The sequence below is a fragment of the Candoia aspera genome, chromosome 8, assembly GCF_035149785.1.
Source record: "Candoia aspera isolate rCanAsp1 chromosome 8, rCanAsp1.hap2, whole genome shotgun sequence".
NCBI classification, from domain to species: Eukaryota; Metazoa; Chordata; class Lepidosauria; order Squamata; family Boidae; genus Candoia; species Candoia aspera.
In genome coordinates this window covers 31813543-31830282 of record NC_086160.1, presented here as the reverse complement: position 1 = coordinate 31830282, position 16740 = coordinate 31813543, and the positions used below count along the sequence as shown (strand labels likewise).

The 16740-nt window shown below is 41.3% G+C and overlaps 1 protein-coding gene across 1 annotated transcript in view; it reads right to left on the bottom strand.

Moving 5' to 3' along the window:
- Positions 1-16740, bottom strand: part of TMEM192 (transmembrane protein 192) — a 147402-nt gene that overhangs the window by 98735 nt on the left and 31927 nt on the right. The gene's annotated exons all lie outside the window — the stretch shown is intronic.

Here is a 16740-nt window from a genome sequence, read left to right as displayed (position 1 = left end):
TCTCCAATATTTTTAAAGCCAACAATCAACAATATGGTCTCGGTCATCCAGTAATTTTGTATTTGTTTTTGTTTTTTATACATCTATTTTACTTGTCCAGTGCTTGGGTGGCCAGATTCCGAGAACAACTGTCTGTCAAGTTTTAACATCCCCCACTTTCAACAACCCCACTGCCCATTCAAAGCATTCCTGCGGAATAGACTGAAGACTGTATTCCTATTTCCCAGCCCACAAAATTAGACACGCCAAGGAGGCCATTTTGGCAAGATGTTCTAATACCACATTCCTATTACTTATTTACACAAAGGACAATTTAACATACAAATTTATTAGCTACTGCAGTGCAGGATCATGTGTCCATTTGATTTATGTGAATACAATCTTAAAAGTTGTGAACAGAGTGTAAAAAACTATATATTTATAATGTCAGGGGAAAAAAATCAACCAAGCAGCTGATATATTAAAGACACTTCTTTATGAATGCTAACTCTAGTTTCATTATTCTCTTATATCAGGTCCAGGGAGACAGTGGTGGGCAATGAGTTTCATATGGGCAGTGTTATGTAATCATCCATCATCATCATCTTCTACTGAGAGTTGCAGGAGGTGTGACAATAGCACTGTGATATCATAGAGTTTTGGTTATGTTCTTTTAATTTATTTTAAAGGGAAATATTTAAAGTTATTAGGGAGACTTCACACATCTGTTTTCAGTAGTTTGGGGTTTTAAAGGACCAAAAATTGTATTGCTAAATTTACATGTTTTGCCACTGAAATCTGGCAGCGTGATCGAAGAGGGTTCAGAAAAACCACAAAACGGGGCTGGTGCCCACACATGGTCCAAGGGCTGTGGATCACTCATTCCTGATGTGTATTATTCAGCTTGCTGTGTTGTGTATCTTTTGTGTTAGCCCTACTGAATCAGAGATAATTTATTTCTGAATAAACGTATGCAGGCAAGGTCTTCCTGCTTCAAAAACATACTCTCACCTTAGACTAGCCAATCATCTTACCTGCTCAAAGTGAGCCACAAACATGCTTCCTTTTAGAAAACTATAATTCTGAGCTCAATATAGCAGAAATTGGGAAATTTTGCACTAATATGCTGACAGCATGATTATTATAATGCCTATGCATTTCAGATCAGTTGCTGAGTGCTTGCATTATGGTTATCTCACTTATTGGTTAATATGTAACTAGTATTTTGTGAATCTCCCAGAGCCCCCAATGTGTGGGGGAAATGGGTGGTGATAAAAATATGATAAATAAATAAATAATTTTCATCAAGCTATCGACAGCTCATAACTGCAGCCAGATGCTTTCGGTCCACAAAACCAGCAAAAGAATATGCTCAAAGCTGCAATCATCTATCTATCTATCTATCTATCTATCTATCTATCTATCTAATCTTTTTTTCATGAAATATAAGCTTTTGTGATTTTAACATCAAAAGATCTTTTATAAAGAAAAATGTATTAACATCACTTATTGATTCACAGTGCAAGCACTAATTTCACAGAGACCTTTAAATTATTCTGAACAATGCACAAGAATTACCTATATTTGCATGTATTAACATATGCTGCTATTCAGAAATAAAGTATGATTTATCAGCAGTCATGACACCAAGGGCAGCTTTCTAAGTTTAATAAAACTGTTCCCGCTTTCATTGGCTGACTTTTTACTGAATTCAATCTGTCTTGAAGAGCAGAGTATCTCAGTGATGGTATGTCTCATAGTCTCACCCTCCTTGGGGGCCCAAGTCTCACTCCAAACAGGTTATACATAGCATTCTATTTAGCAAACATAATAGATACCATCTGGAAAATGTGAATGTTGGGAAGGGGTGGTGAGAAAGGAGAAGATTCAAATGTCTAGCCCCCCCTCTTGTCAGCCCTAATTTTAGCCAATAGGACCCTCCTGGTTGTTTTATAAAAATAGCTAAAAAGGCTGGAGAAGCACCCCCCCGCCGCCCCTCGCTTGTCACCTTTGTAATTTGAGCAGCGTAGCAGGGCCTCAAACTGAAAAAAGTGGACTCTAGCCCTACTCTGTGTGTGAGGTTTCTGATGGCTCTCTGCCTGCAGCTCTGTTTTTCTCCCTTGCTGGAATTTGAAAATGTCTTACCTTAATCCAGTGCCCTTTGGGATCCTAACATTGCCTGTACATGGCGAGTTTTGAAGCACTTGGGAACCTCCACTTGAGTGGAAAGTTCTGCCAGCTATATTGTGAGCATATATAGGTGGTTATATGAGAGTTCTATCTTATGTATTAGAATAATAGAGATTATCAGGATAAAATGAAAGCAAGTATGGAACGCCATTTGCCAAGCAGTAATTCAATTTATTATACAAGGGTGCTGAATCATGATGATTACCCTAATATATAGGGTATTCAGTTGTAACAGCATTTATAAATTGATGGAATACTGTAGTCATTTTTTTACTTTGTAATATTCCAAATATGAGTAACTACTCATTTGCTAATTTTTAATCCCTTTTCAACTGATCTTATTTTAATATATTTGAAAGTCTACTATTGAAGAATCTTCCTGTATTGCAGTGGCAGAAAATATATGCTGAAATAGTTCCTCTAATCAGAATGCATTCCCAGAAAAAAAAGATAGAGAGAGAGAGAGAGAGAGAGAGACAGACAGACAGACAGACAGACAGATATAAGAAGACTTCAATGTAAGCAACCTAAAAACAACTCTAAGCTGTCAAGATTGTTCATAGAATATGAAATTGGAAGGGATCAGTTAGGCCATCAACTCCGACCCCTGATCTATACAAGAATCCAAATTAAATCATCCTCCATAGTTTGTTGTCTCTACTTGAACATATCCAGACAAGTGGAGTCTACTACCTTCCTAAATAGTCCCACTACTGAAATGTTCTTAATGATATGAAGTCTTTCCTTACATTGTCTTCATAATCTAATTCTATTGTTTCATGTTGTGCATTTTGAGAGAACACAGAATAGGCCATGACCTTCTTTAGAGTATTACTTCTTCAGAGACTTAAAGAAAATTATCATCTCCCCCTTCAGCCTTCTGAGATTAATATCAATATCTAGTTCCTAATCCTCTTTGTTGCCTTTCACTGAACCCAAAATTGCATTTTGCCTGAATTCTTAAGTTTGCAAAATACTGTAGTGTTGTACTTTTGCCATGTTTGTGATCCATGTGCCTAGACAAGATCTGCATGTAGTCAAAGCAACACAACCTAGAGAAATTATTCGAAGTGCAGAACTCCAAAGCTTGAAAAGAGGAAAATTCTTATAGGGAAAAGAGTGTTGCAGGAGGGAATGCAGACAGGATTAAGAATACTCAGTGATCATGGGACAGAAGACCAAGTAAGAAAACAAAAGAGAATGGAATAATAAAGAAAGGTCATGATTATCCACATAGCTAGAACCAGGGTAGGGGTATTCTATCTTGCACCATATTGTTAAAAGTCCAGTTGTAAGCATAGGAATGCTGAGTCTTGATTCATTCAAAATATGTATACTTGAGTTCTGCCACATGAATAGCTCCTTGAAGCCAACTTCATTAAGATATTCCATGGTAAGATGGCTCTTAAGAGGTGTCTGGCTTATTATGTTTCCAGACATCTCATGCAGTTTCTCTTTTTTATAATACTTGCATTTTAACAAAAATAATGTATTTCCCTTGTGAAACTGCATAGAAAATTTACTCATGCAAGAGCCCTACCATGGGAAACAGACGCTGTCTAATTGGCTTCCAAGTGGTTGGTTGCTTGCATATATAAACCAGGAAATAAAAACAGAATGCCAAAGTTGTGCCTCTCCAAGTAAGTCCCAGCCTCCCTCCCACTCAGAATCCACAAATTCCTATCTTTCATTATGTTGTGGTATAAATAAATATATAAATAGAAAAGACAAAACTGGCAAATTCTGAAGTGGAACATGAGCATTTATCATATTTTTTCAGTTTGTATTTCACCACAATAATTGCTTTAGGTTGTCCCAGGCCATCTGGAAAGATTAAAAGGCATAAGAGCTATTTTACAGAGACTATAACACAAATGCTTATTTGCAAATATGTTTTAATTCCAAAAGTCCTCTATTCTTTTCACTTCTGCCTTGCCCGAACCCTGTTTTTACCTTGTCAAATAGGGCCACTTTACATAACTCTTGTGATTGAATTGTAAATACATATTACTTAATGTAAATATCCTTTTGTAACTATTGTTCTTTTTTTACGTGCTTATAAATTCTTTTAAGATAATTCTTAAATTATCTTAGAATTAAGGTAATTCTAAGGTTTCTCCAAAACATTTATTATAAAGGATGGCACTGGTCCTGAAAAATGAAGTAACTGAGAATCAAAGCAAATCTGGTATGTTTCCAAACAAACAGCTCCTAGTGTTAGTAGCAGTAGGAAGACATTTTATTTGACCCATGTATCCAATACCAAGCTTGGCTATGTGGCAGAACCTAAATGGTCTTGGCTGATCTTGAAAAGCTAAGCGGGATCAGGCCTGGTTAGAATGCAAGACCATCAGGGAACACCTTTGCTGTACGCCACACTGAAAAGAAGGCAATGACAAATAAGCTGTGTATCTTTGTCAAGAAATGATGTGACAGGTTCATGAAATCACCGGGAGTTGAAGCTGACTTGAGGGAAACCTTACCTTTATCCAGTACCATATGGCAGAGAGAAGAGTACAACTAAAATCTGATACAATTTCACTCTTGAATGCTAAGACATCAGAATGTATGTTACTGTATACATTCAGGACAAACCTGTACTTCAGTGCCTATAAAGGAGAGGGGACACATATGGAAAATGAAGCAGGATTGCATTTTCATTTGGGACCAAGGAAGTAGAATGAAAAGGGCTGGTTTTATTTTCAGAATTCTATTCCTATGAAACCAAGCTTGAATGACCTCCATATCCAATCAAAGAAGGGAAGCATATCTAATACAAAGCAAGGTTGCTGATACCTTGTATTTTATTAATAACATTGTATTAATGTAACGATTGCCTAAACCCAAATACTCAGTCTCACAAGCTCGGGCTTAAAGATAACTGATTTATTAAAGGAATAGTATGCAAATACAGAGAAAGCTGAGAATGAGCAAAAGCGCGCCAAATACAAACTTAAAAGCCTTGCTTGTGAGCAGGTCCCGCCCCGTCGCCCATCAGGACGCTCCCCCTCCCAGGTGCTGGAAGCCGTTAGACGCGCCTGGGAAAGTAACCTTGAACAGGAGCGCAAACCCAAACATGCATTCCAAGCCCTCAAAACAATGGAGGGCGAAAGAATGGAAAAACCCCGGGTGAAGGAACACGGAACAGAGAATGACATGTGAAACGTTACAATGTTAACCAGACATTAGAATGAGAACATGACATATTGCCCCCCCAAAAGAAACTAGGGAGCCGGTTTGTCAGGATAGGCAGAGTGAAATTGGGCGACGAGACGAGGAGAATGCACGTCTGGAGCAGCAACCCATTCAGGATGAGGGAAATGTTTCCAGCGGACGAGGTATTGTAAAGCGGAGCGCTGGCGTCTGGAGTCGAGGATCGATGTCACCTCGAAGTGTTGTTGGTTGTCAATCATGAGAGGAGGTGGAGGAGCGGGTTGTGGATGCCAACGGTCCGACGACAGGCAGGGTTTGAGTAAGCTACAATGGAAAACAGGATGTAAACGTTTAAGGTTGTGAGGCAAATCAAATTTAAACGTGACAGGGTTGAGCTGAGCAACAATTGGAAAAGGACCGACAAATTTAGGACCAAGTTTCTTAGAGGGTTGTGGGGACTTGATAAACTTAGTTGATAAGTAGACTTTATCCCCGACCACAAAGGATGGTTCTGGGGAACGCTTTGCATCGGCATGGCGTTTATAGGTAGCCTGGGCATGGCGGAGAGCGAGTAGAATATTAGACCATGAGTCCTTGAGAGAGTCTGCCCAGTCAGCGAGGGTGGCTGGTAGTGGTTGAGGATGAGGAAGTTCAGGAATCGGAACAAAGTCACGTCCAAAAACTGTTTTAAAGGGAACTTGACCAGTGGTTTGATGAATGGCATTGTTGTAAGCGACCTCAGCAAATGGGAGTAGATCGACCCAGTTGTCTTGCTGGTAGTTAACAAAAGCTCTTAGGTATTGTTCCAATGTGGAATTAACCGCCTCTGTAGATCCGTCCGTTTCCGGATGCCAGGCGGTAGAAAGCGACTGTTTCGTACCCAAAAGTTTTAAAAATGCCCGCCAAAATTGTGACGTAAATTGTGTGCCTCTGTCACTCACCAAACGGGCGGGGATACCGTGGAGGCGGTACACGTGGATGAGGAAGAGGCGTGCCAGCTGTTGTGCGGTGGGGATAGAAGCGCATGGGATAAAGTGGGCTTGTTTGGAGAAAAAGTCTTTGACGACCCAAATGACAGTTTTGCGTTGACTAGGGGGTAGATCAACGATAAAGTCCATGGAAATATCCTGCCAAGGGACAGATGGAGTGGCAACGGGTTGAAGGAGACCTTGGGGCTTGCCTGGTTTGCGCTTTATCGCCGCACATACAGGGCACGCAGTGACATACTCCTTCAAGTCTTTGAGTAAAGTTGGCCACCAGAATTGGCGGCGAACGAGGTGCAAAGTTTTTACGTAGCCAAAATGTCCAGCTAGCTTGTCATCGTGGCAGCGCTGGAGTATGGTTTTTCGCATAGCCTCGGGTACATAGAGACGATCGTTGCGCCAGGCAAGATCATCGGTGAAAGTTAAAATGTTTCTATTGGTTTGCAACCAAGTATCTGTTTTAAGGTGGGAGAGCAACTGTTGTTGCAAATCGGAGGGAATTGACAAGGGTGGCGGGCGGCTGGAAGGCAGAGCGGCTGGAGGCGGAGTTGATTTCGCTCGGGTCTGGCTGCGAGTCACTGCTGCCAAACTTAATTGTTTGTCGGTCCAGACTGTGCCTTGGACCGTTGGCCCTGGGCCAGCATCTTGGGGTCTGCGCGAGAGTGCATCAGCTAAAAAATTTTTCTTGCCTGGTATAAATTTAAGAGTGAAGTCAAAGCGGCTGAAAAACTCAGCCCAGCGCAGCTGTTTGGGACTGAGTTTCCGACTGGTGCTTAAAGCTTCCAGGTTTTTATGGTCAGTCCAGACTTCAAAAGGGTTTGAAGTGCCTTCCAATAGGTGTCGCCATGTCTCTAAAGCTATTTTTACAGCAAAAGCCTCTTTTTCCCAAACATGCCATCTTCTCTCTGTTTCCGTGAACTTGCGAGAGAGGTAGGCACAGGGTTTTAAAGCGCCAGATTGGTCAGATTGTAATAGAATTGCTCCTATGGAAAAATCAGAAGCATCGACTTGTACAACGAAGGGTTTAGAGGGGTTTGGATGCTGTAAAATTGGTTCTGTGGTAAAGATTTGTTTGAGCGCTTCGAACGCTTGCTGACAGGCTGGAGTCCATTTAAGGAGCGCGCCTGGGTTCTTTGAACGTCGCGTATCCCCCTGTCCTTTAGTTTTTAACAGTTCAGTAAGGGGGAGGGCGGTTTCCGCAAAATTTTGGGCGAATGCCCGATAGAAATTAGAGAATCCAAGGAAACTCTGTAATTGTCTCCTGGTACGGGGAGGTTCCCATGCCACGATGGCTTCTACTTTTGCAGGGTCCATTTCAATGCCTTGAGCTGAAATCCGGTACCCTAGGTAATCAATTTGCGACTGATGAAAGGCACATTTTGATAGTTTTGCATACAACTCTGCTTTTTTCAATTTAGCCAGTACCTGACGCACCAAGTGGATATGTTCTGACATGGTTTCAGTATATATCAATACATCATCCAAGTATACCAGTACCCCCTTAAATAGGTGGTCATGCAAGACCTCATTGATCAGTTGCATAAAAACCCCAGGTGCCCCAGATAAACCGAATGGTAAGACTTTATATTGGAAAGCCCCAAGAGGACAGTTAAACGCTGTTTTCCACTCATCCCCTTCCCTTATGCGAATGCGAAAGTAGGCTTCTCTCAAATCCAGTTTTGAAAAAATTTTGCCTCTGGCCAGATGTGATAACATATCTTTGATCAGGGGCAAAGGATATTTATTTAATATTGAGACCGCATTGAGCCCGCGGAAATCGGTACAAAGCCTTAATGACCCATCCTTTTTTGGCCTGAATAGGACAGGAGCTCCTACCGGGGAATTTGCCGGCTCAATGAAACCCCTAGCCAGATTTTTGTCAATGAACTCCCTTAGCGTGGTAAGCTCTTTGGGAGACATGGGGTATATTTTTGGGTGAGGCAATTTTACATTTGGTAAAAACTCAATGGCACAGTCCGTTTTTCGGTGGGGTGGCAAGCGATCCGCTTCCTTTTCCCCAAATACTTCAGCAAAATCTTGGTACTGATTGGGTAGTCCCTCAAGAGGTTGAAGCGTTTGCACAGTGGTATACGCTACCCCTCCACCCTCCATGTCCTCCAGTAGGTCCTTTTCGGGTACTTTGTAAAATCCATCTGCAAACGTCACCGTTCTATGCAGCCAGTTGATAAAAGGGTTTTGTTGCACAAACCAAGGCATCCCCAAGATTACCAGAGGACCCCCCACTGGAGCTACCACAAATGGCAGCTTTTCCTGATGGGAGCCCATCTGCAAGGCGACCAGTCCCGTGGAAAGATTGACCGCTTTCCCTCCCGCCATAGTTCCATCCAATTGGGTGAAAATCATGGGTCTTGGCAAAGGGAACGTGGGCAGTTCCAGAGCCGCTACGACATCAGGGTGCATCAGGGAACGGGAGCAACCCGAGTCTAGCATGGCCCACACTTCCACCGTTTTGGTTTTTGAGCTCAGTTTAACTTTAACAGTCAGTGTGGGGAAGTTTCCACTCACCGAATCATGGTTACGCCCGGTTTCTTCCACCTGCCCTAGGGCGCCCTTCAGGGCAGGTGGTAGGCTTTTCCCGCCGGCTGCTCGAATTGCAACTCTTCCTCCTCTTCTCCGAAGGGAAGGTCTGGGGGGTCCAGTTCCGCGAGGGCTGCCTTCAGTTTTCGCGGTGGAGCAGGAGCAGGTGTCTTTACCGTGGGTTTCATCTGTCGTTCCTCTGGACGGCGTCTTGGGCACGACGTGGCTCGATGTCCTTCTTTCCCACATCTGAGGCACTGACCCTTGGAGAAGCGTTGCTCCCTCTCTTCTTCCCAGGTTTTTGGTTTGGGGCGGCTGGCAAGTCCAGATGTGCGCGCTCCTCTAGCGAGACGTGTTTGTCTAAGCTCTTTGGTATGGGCATAGGTTCGTAGGGCATTTTCTGCGCTGCCCGCCAACTGAATCCACCCATATAGCGTTTTAGGATCATCTCTGCCCAGAGCCCATCGAAGGATTTCGGGTTCAAGCCCCTGCTTGAACAATTCGATGATTGTTGGCTCAGACCAGTCTTCCACTTTTCCTGCCAAAGCTTTAAACTCCAACGCATATTTGGCAACTGAGAGGGACCCTTGGTAGAGTTTCCGCAGGTCATTTTTGGCCGTTTCTTGAGCTAGGGGGTCTTCGAAATGCTCTTTAAGTGCCCACAAAAATTCATCGAAGTCCTCTAACTCAGTTGCCTCAGCTTGGCATAGTTGCACATACCAATCCGCTGCCTTTCCTCTCAGCTTGTTGGCAATGAAATTGACCTTGCCATGTTCAGACCGAAAATTTCGACCCCAATCTTCTATATAGTGCTTGGCATTAGTAATAAAGAAGGAGAGCGTTGTGGGATCCCCATCGAACTTCACTCCAAATGGTGGGAAGGTTCTTGCCGGCTCAGCTGGCTGTGGCGGTGCCGCGAATGTCAGCGTGCGCCGAGCCCCCATGGGTGGTCGATCCCTAGGAGGTCTTGCCTCTCGCTCCCCCCCTTGACGGGCTGATCGAGTCTTGCTTCTCCCCCGGGTCGACATGGTACTATGCCTGGGGTACTGTGACGGCTCTTCCTCCCAATCCTCCAGGGTGGGCTCTGCCTCTCTGGGTAGATCCTCTTTGGGTAGATCCTTAAGGATCGTCACTATTAACTCCATTTTATCTTCTAATGCCCTCATTCGGGCCGGAGTGACTGGCTCCTCCGAGGGTTGGTTGGTTACCACCACCCTCGGTGACAAGGGGACTTCGTGCTCCCAGGTCAATTGTGGAGACCCCCTCCCCTGTGTTCTTTCCATAACGGTTCTATGATCACTCCTGAGACTCTCCTGCATGGATATCAGCAGCTCGTCCAATTGGATATCTCGCAACTCCCGACGTGCTGCTCTTTGCGCTCTCGAAGTTAGCACTGGCCGGCTTTTGGCCGCCTCCCGCTCTTCTTCGCTTCCCTCACTTGCGCGAAGTTGAGGTTCTGTCATCGCTAGCGTTCCCTCTTATCCAATGATTGGATGGGGCTAGCGGAAAATGGATGAAATGATTCTCAGCTTTATGTAACGATTGCCTAAACCCAAATACTCAGTCTCACAAGCTCGGGCTTAAAGATAACTGATTTATTAAAGGAATAGTATGCAAATACAGAGAAAGCTGAGAATGAGCAAAAGCGCGCCAAATACAAACTTAAAAGCCTTGCTTGTGAGCAGGTCCCGCCCCGTCGCCCGTCAGGACGCTCCCCCTCCCAGGTGCTGGAAGCCGTTAGACGCGCCTGGGAAAGTAACCTTGAACAGGAGCGCAAACCCAAACATGCATTCCAAGCCCTCAAAACAATGGAGGGCGAAAGAATGGAAAAACCCCGGGTGAAGGAACACGGAACAGAGAATGACATGTGAAACGTTACAATGTTAACCAGACATTAGAATGAGAACATGACAATTAAGCACATACTATGCTTAAACTATCAAACTAGGTAAAATACAATACCAACACCTAATACCACAGAAAATATAACTTGAATCCTTCATGAGACATCCAGAAGAATAAGCTTGTTAATTTGCTGCAACAAAGCTTGCCAATAATGTGATGGTATTTCATAGGCCATCAGTTGTTGTGATGTACTGTAAATTTTCTTGGGGTACAGCCAATTCAACAGAGTTGGCATATCTGTATATTACACACCAAAACCCAACACCATCTGAATGCAAGGCATGTGCTCTATCACTGATTTCCATTCCTCCATTCCTTACTAAGTAGAGCAGCATGCCCCAAATGGGACACCAATTCTCAGAATTCCAGACAGCACCTAAATGGTACCAAGTTGGGAAGGACCACACTAGAGTAGCCTGTTCCAGCCTGGGGTCCTCTAGATATATTAGGATTAGAAGAATTCGCAACCAACACCCAGAGGTAATGAAGGGGTGGGGGGGAGGGATGTGCTGGTGGGTGAAAGTGTATATTCAAGTAGCGAAATCACTTCTTGCTTTTGACAAAATCCTGGGCTAGGCACACCTGCTCAATCTTGATTTCCTGCTAATATAAAAAGGGAGAACTCTCTTACAGAGATGTTGTAAGAATTACTACATGAGAGTGCATGAGAAGTACTATGAAATATTTTTAAACAGTATATACTTAGTAGCAGCAAGATTTTGCTAGAGTTTAGGAAATGAATGATGTGTGATCCATGGCTAGATCAAGTGAATTATTCCCCTTCAAATTTTCTAACATAAAAATTTAGAAGAGGATCAAAATTTTATAACTCTCTAATGCCTTTACTTTTGTTTCTCCTGTAACAATGGTATCATTCAGGGTGGACAAAAAAACCAAATTGGGCAGAGAGACACTCAGCGGTAGGTCTAAAAAGAGAGGAGCCAGGGGTACCTTGAAATGGTTCCTTTCCTCTCTCCCCAGACACATTTTATAGAAGGCTCAGCTCAATAGAGAAAGCCATCAGGACACTTCCATCAACCTAAAAGAATGATTCTTATGTAAAATATATTTGACACCTGGATGAGGGTGGAGGGTAATTGTTGGTGTTTTTGTTGGATTTGGGTTTAGAATAAATAAAGGTTGATACTTAAGACTGACAGACATACAATTCTACAACCATAGATATTATTTCCTGGCTCCTAGCAAACAACAAATACACTTGACTTAAAAGAACAAGTTTTAACTTCCAGACAATGATTCTGAGCAATGTACAAATATTTCAATTACCCCAGCAAACTCCACTAATCTTCCTTTTTAGACAGAATATAAATCATCTAGATTTCCCTGCATTCATGCATACCTCACAGTGCAAAATGATATTTTATGTTTCAGTAAGGAGTGGGAAAGGATGATGGTTTCCTATTCCTCTAAACCTTAGCTCTGGTTGAAGCATTCTGGTCTACTAAAGTTAATGACCCAATTTTTATAAGTCTGCAAGGCTTTTAACCTTCTGATTAGTTGATAGGAATTATGGAAGCTATAAAACTGGGGGGAGGAGAAGGGAAAGAGGAATGCAATGTGTCTCTCAGTGTGCTTGTTGCATGCTTGCTAAAGAACTAATTGGAAGGGAAGGGGTAAAACTGTTTTCTCTTTTGTATGCACGTGACATGAGGGAAACATGGAGCAAAATTGTTTATGCTACTTTCTATCATAGGCTAGGTTCTTACATCATGATAAAATATATTGGTTCAGTTAATCTATCACGTTAAGCCATGGTTTGTTTAAACTCTACTGCATAAATTATGATTAGCTGAGTTAGTACAATATGCTCAACCAAAATCAAACATTAACAAAAATGAAATAAACAATCATTTAGTGTTTCCAGATGTAGGTACATTTTATATTTGTTTAGCAATATATTACTTTCAAATGAATACCTGAATGACTGTATAAGATGTCTAATATCATAAAGCATTGTTTTATTTGTTTGCCTGACATTTATCCTACCTTTTGTTCAGGAACTCAAGGCAGCATACCTAGTTATCCCTCTTCTCATTTCTTCCCATAACCCTGACCTTTTTAGATTGATTGGGTTGAGTGGCCCGAAGTCATCCAGTGAGCTCCCATGGCTGAGGAAGGATTTGAACTGGATCTTCCCAGTTCTAGTCCAGTACTTTAATCACTAAACCACACTGGCTCTACAATCGTGAAGATTTGTTTAATGATCATTTGAAGTTGTTATAAACAAACCATACTCAACCTGGTAAGCGCCATACTCAATCTGGTACTCTTCAAATATATTAGATTATAATCTCTAGTGTGGTTTGCCAATGATAGCATAGTGACTGTCAGTTATAGAAGATGTAATTGAATGTATTGATGGAACCAGTAACAAAAGCTGTTTTAACTTACAGAGGCCAAAATGTGCAGAGCAGCCATGGGGGGGAAATAATATCTCAGTAAGAAGGCAGAATATGAAATATTGCTGTTTTACCAAAACTAACCTATTGTAGATGATCAGCTATAATTTTACAGAAAGAAATGTTATTGAGAATTAAATTTTGTCTACAATGATTTGGAAGGAGAAAATATTAGGACAATATTGAACTGTACATTTGTTTGTAATTTTTAAATACTGTAATTTCTTCTAAATTTGTATTATAAAATAACATACTCATAAGCTCCACTTCAAGCCATACCCAATCATCCTGTTTTACTAAACATTGCAAGTTGATTAATTTAACATTAAGTTAACACTAAGCATCGCTCCAGGTTCTGGTATAATGAATAACAGTGGTTACTTAGACATGGAAAGAAAGATTTGCATTTTTTTGTAGTCACATCAGAGAAGGTATAAATTATGCTTTAGAATTAGGTGATAAACTAAATTATTAGCATTATTTAGAATCAGGGCACTGATATCATGGCTGCTTTTCAGCTGGATTAGTACACTGATTGTGCACTGTACAAAACCAGCCAGTACCTGATACAGTATATCTATGGCTACCACATCTGGGCTGCAGAAATCCTGATAACCAACACCTGGAAGCAAAGAGATACAGAAAACTTTATTTGCTGTCATTTAGTGGTTGTATAGATATTTGCAGCCCAGAACTGGTTGACCTAGTAATCACATTATGGACACAACCAGGCAGTAACATTAGGGTGCTATCCTCTGGTCCATGAGTGGGCATAAAAGGATGTTGGCATCAATTGGGCTACCCACATTGCTGATTCCTATTTGGCCTACAGTATTTATTTATTTAGGCATTTAGGCATCACACAAGCATGCTTGTAGACAACTTAAATCATAGCTGACTCTATGTAGCAAACTATCTTCTAAATAAGGCTAAAACAATACATAATAATAATAATAAACATCCTAATACAGCACAAAACAGCTGTATCTTTATATGTTGTAAGAACCTAGATTTATGTTTTGCAAAATATGTTTTATGACTTATTGTTACAGTTAACGGAAACCCAGTCACTGTGTATATGCTTACTTAGGTAAGAGCTAGTCCCTCAGCTTTTGTGATTATGAAGACATACAGTTTCTTACCTACTAAATTAATCTTGCTTCTGTCTAAAATTGACTTGGTTTTAAGTGCAAAAGGGAACAAGGTTTAGTTTTAATTCAAAAAGGAGAACTGCATCTTACATTATTAGAATGCTTCATTTCAGTTCATTAGAGCAGCCATTATCCCAGTCTTCTAGATAGAGGCCACAGGAATTGCTGTCAAGATCGTACAACAGATGTTAAATTTCAGTAGTACAAATATGCCTAGGGAGTAGCAGTAAAGTAACTAGCTGCACCATGATTTATAGTCTGTGAACCCAGGTAAACAAGGGTTTTTGGTTTAATATGATATGTGAATCCAGCCAATTGTAGATTATTCAGCAAACTGCTGCTTAATAAACTTGGCAATATTCATGTTTTTAGGTTTAAACTTGATAAAAATAGAAGAATTATAGCTGTATTTAATGAAGGGTTTGATATGTGCGTGTGTTTCTCTATTAGTTTGTGCATTGTTACGGATGGTTAGAATGCGATTTCCCCTGCCCCTGCCCCACTCACCATCCCCAATCTTATGCAACCTTCAGTAAAAACAAAAGTTAAAATAAATGGTCCAAGTACTGTGCTCCTCCATGTGCCACACAGAGACATATGCTTGATTACTTCACTGGGTGTTGAGCACTAAATCATGTTCAGATGTTTAACTGGCCTTTCTCCATTTTTTTTTATTCCACATTGCCTTAGTCTAGGAGTTGTACTGTAGTATGTAAGTACTTTTAATACATAAAACAAACATGTACATATGTTTTAAAACAGAGGGGAAGACCTGGTCGTCTTTGGATGTTACTGTCTTACTGTCCAGCGTATCTGTTCCATCCCAGGATCAAAATCAGGGGGAAATGCTTCTGCATGTTGAAAGAGAAACCGTTGTGAATGTCATTCACCCACATAGAGATCCAAGCTGTGCTTTGATCAATTAATAAGGGATGGAAATGGTAGATAACCCTCTGAAACATGGGTTGCAGTGGAGAAGAGAACAGAAATGTGCAGAGTAACTATCTAGAATGTGCAGAGTGACTCTCTGTTGACAGCAGCACAAGGAAACTGATCTTACTCACTCTAAGAAAAAAAACCTACTTGGTTTCTCCTTTTTCTACATTTCTCTTGAAAACCTTTGATTCTTGAGCACAAGTATTTGATGCACCAGATTCCATACCAACAGTGAGACTGGCTTGCTTTCTTCCAACACCTGTCCTAGTGTAGCTTTTTGCTTATCTTACAGCCAACTCTGTTTCTCAGTAATTTATCCCTCTTGACCTCCATCATCCCACAATGCACATATGCCCCTCAATTACTACGCCACTTAGAAAGGAATGCCACACCCAGAATACCACACAAGTTGCTTCTGAGATGCAATTTTCTAACTTGAAGGATAGATATGGCTGGAAACACCTGACCCACAATTTTCTTCCCAGATAAGCATCTCAAACCTAGAAAAAATACTTCATTTCACTAGGAATTCGAATTAAAAGCCTTTGTCTACTTATTAAACCACAGTATTGGTTATAACCCCTGAAAATGCACAGCAAAGTTGTCAAGATGCTTCCAATACATTTTGCTGGTGGTGGCAGATCAATATTGAGATAAACATTCCGAGATGTCTTTTGACATGGAAAACAATGTAGAAATAGATACATGAAAAATAGACCTTTAAAACTGACTTGGACAGGAAGAGTATGCTACTACATTTGATGCAGTTTTTGTGGTTTATGTTCCACTTCATTAGATGCATGGTGTAATATCCTGAGTCAAGCATATATACATCCATGATTGGACTGTATATGTGTGTTTGGAATGAGAAAATTCTCATTTCTCTATTTTTGGAACCCTTTCCAAGTATGTATTGTATGTGCATGTACTGAGAATAATGCTGATGAAATGGACTGTGATCCATTAATGTATACATCCTAATAAATGCATTAATTCTTAAGATGCATCAAGGTGCAATTTTTTGTTCTTTCTATTTTATGACTACCCCTGAAGTCAATACCCATTTTTAAATCTTGACAGTTTCAGAAACTATACTTTTAAAGTCAAGGTGTTTTGGCTCCTAAAAGATCCTTGCTGCCACAAAAGACACAGGCCAGATATAGCAGCTTACATTTTTCACTTTGAATAGACAGCACTTTGCAACTAGTTGATCAGGATTGGGCGTGGGGGCACTGGAGGGGCCCACAATTCTTTTTTGGGGGATCTTAAGCCTGGCCTTTCAGAGCCAGACAAAAGACAAGACTTTCCATCCCTTCCCTGGCTTGTTTGCATATGGGACAGAGAGGGGCAAAACAGCAAAAGTGTAAACAGCTGCAAATGGGAGGAGGAAACTAGTAGCTGGGGGGGTGGGGGTATATTTATTCTTCCTGGACTGAATCGTGAGGGAAGTTTGGATCATTGTTGGTAGGGGACGCTAACAAAAAT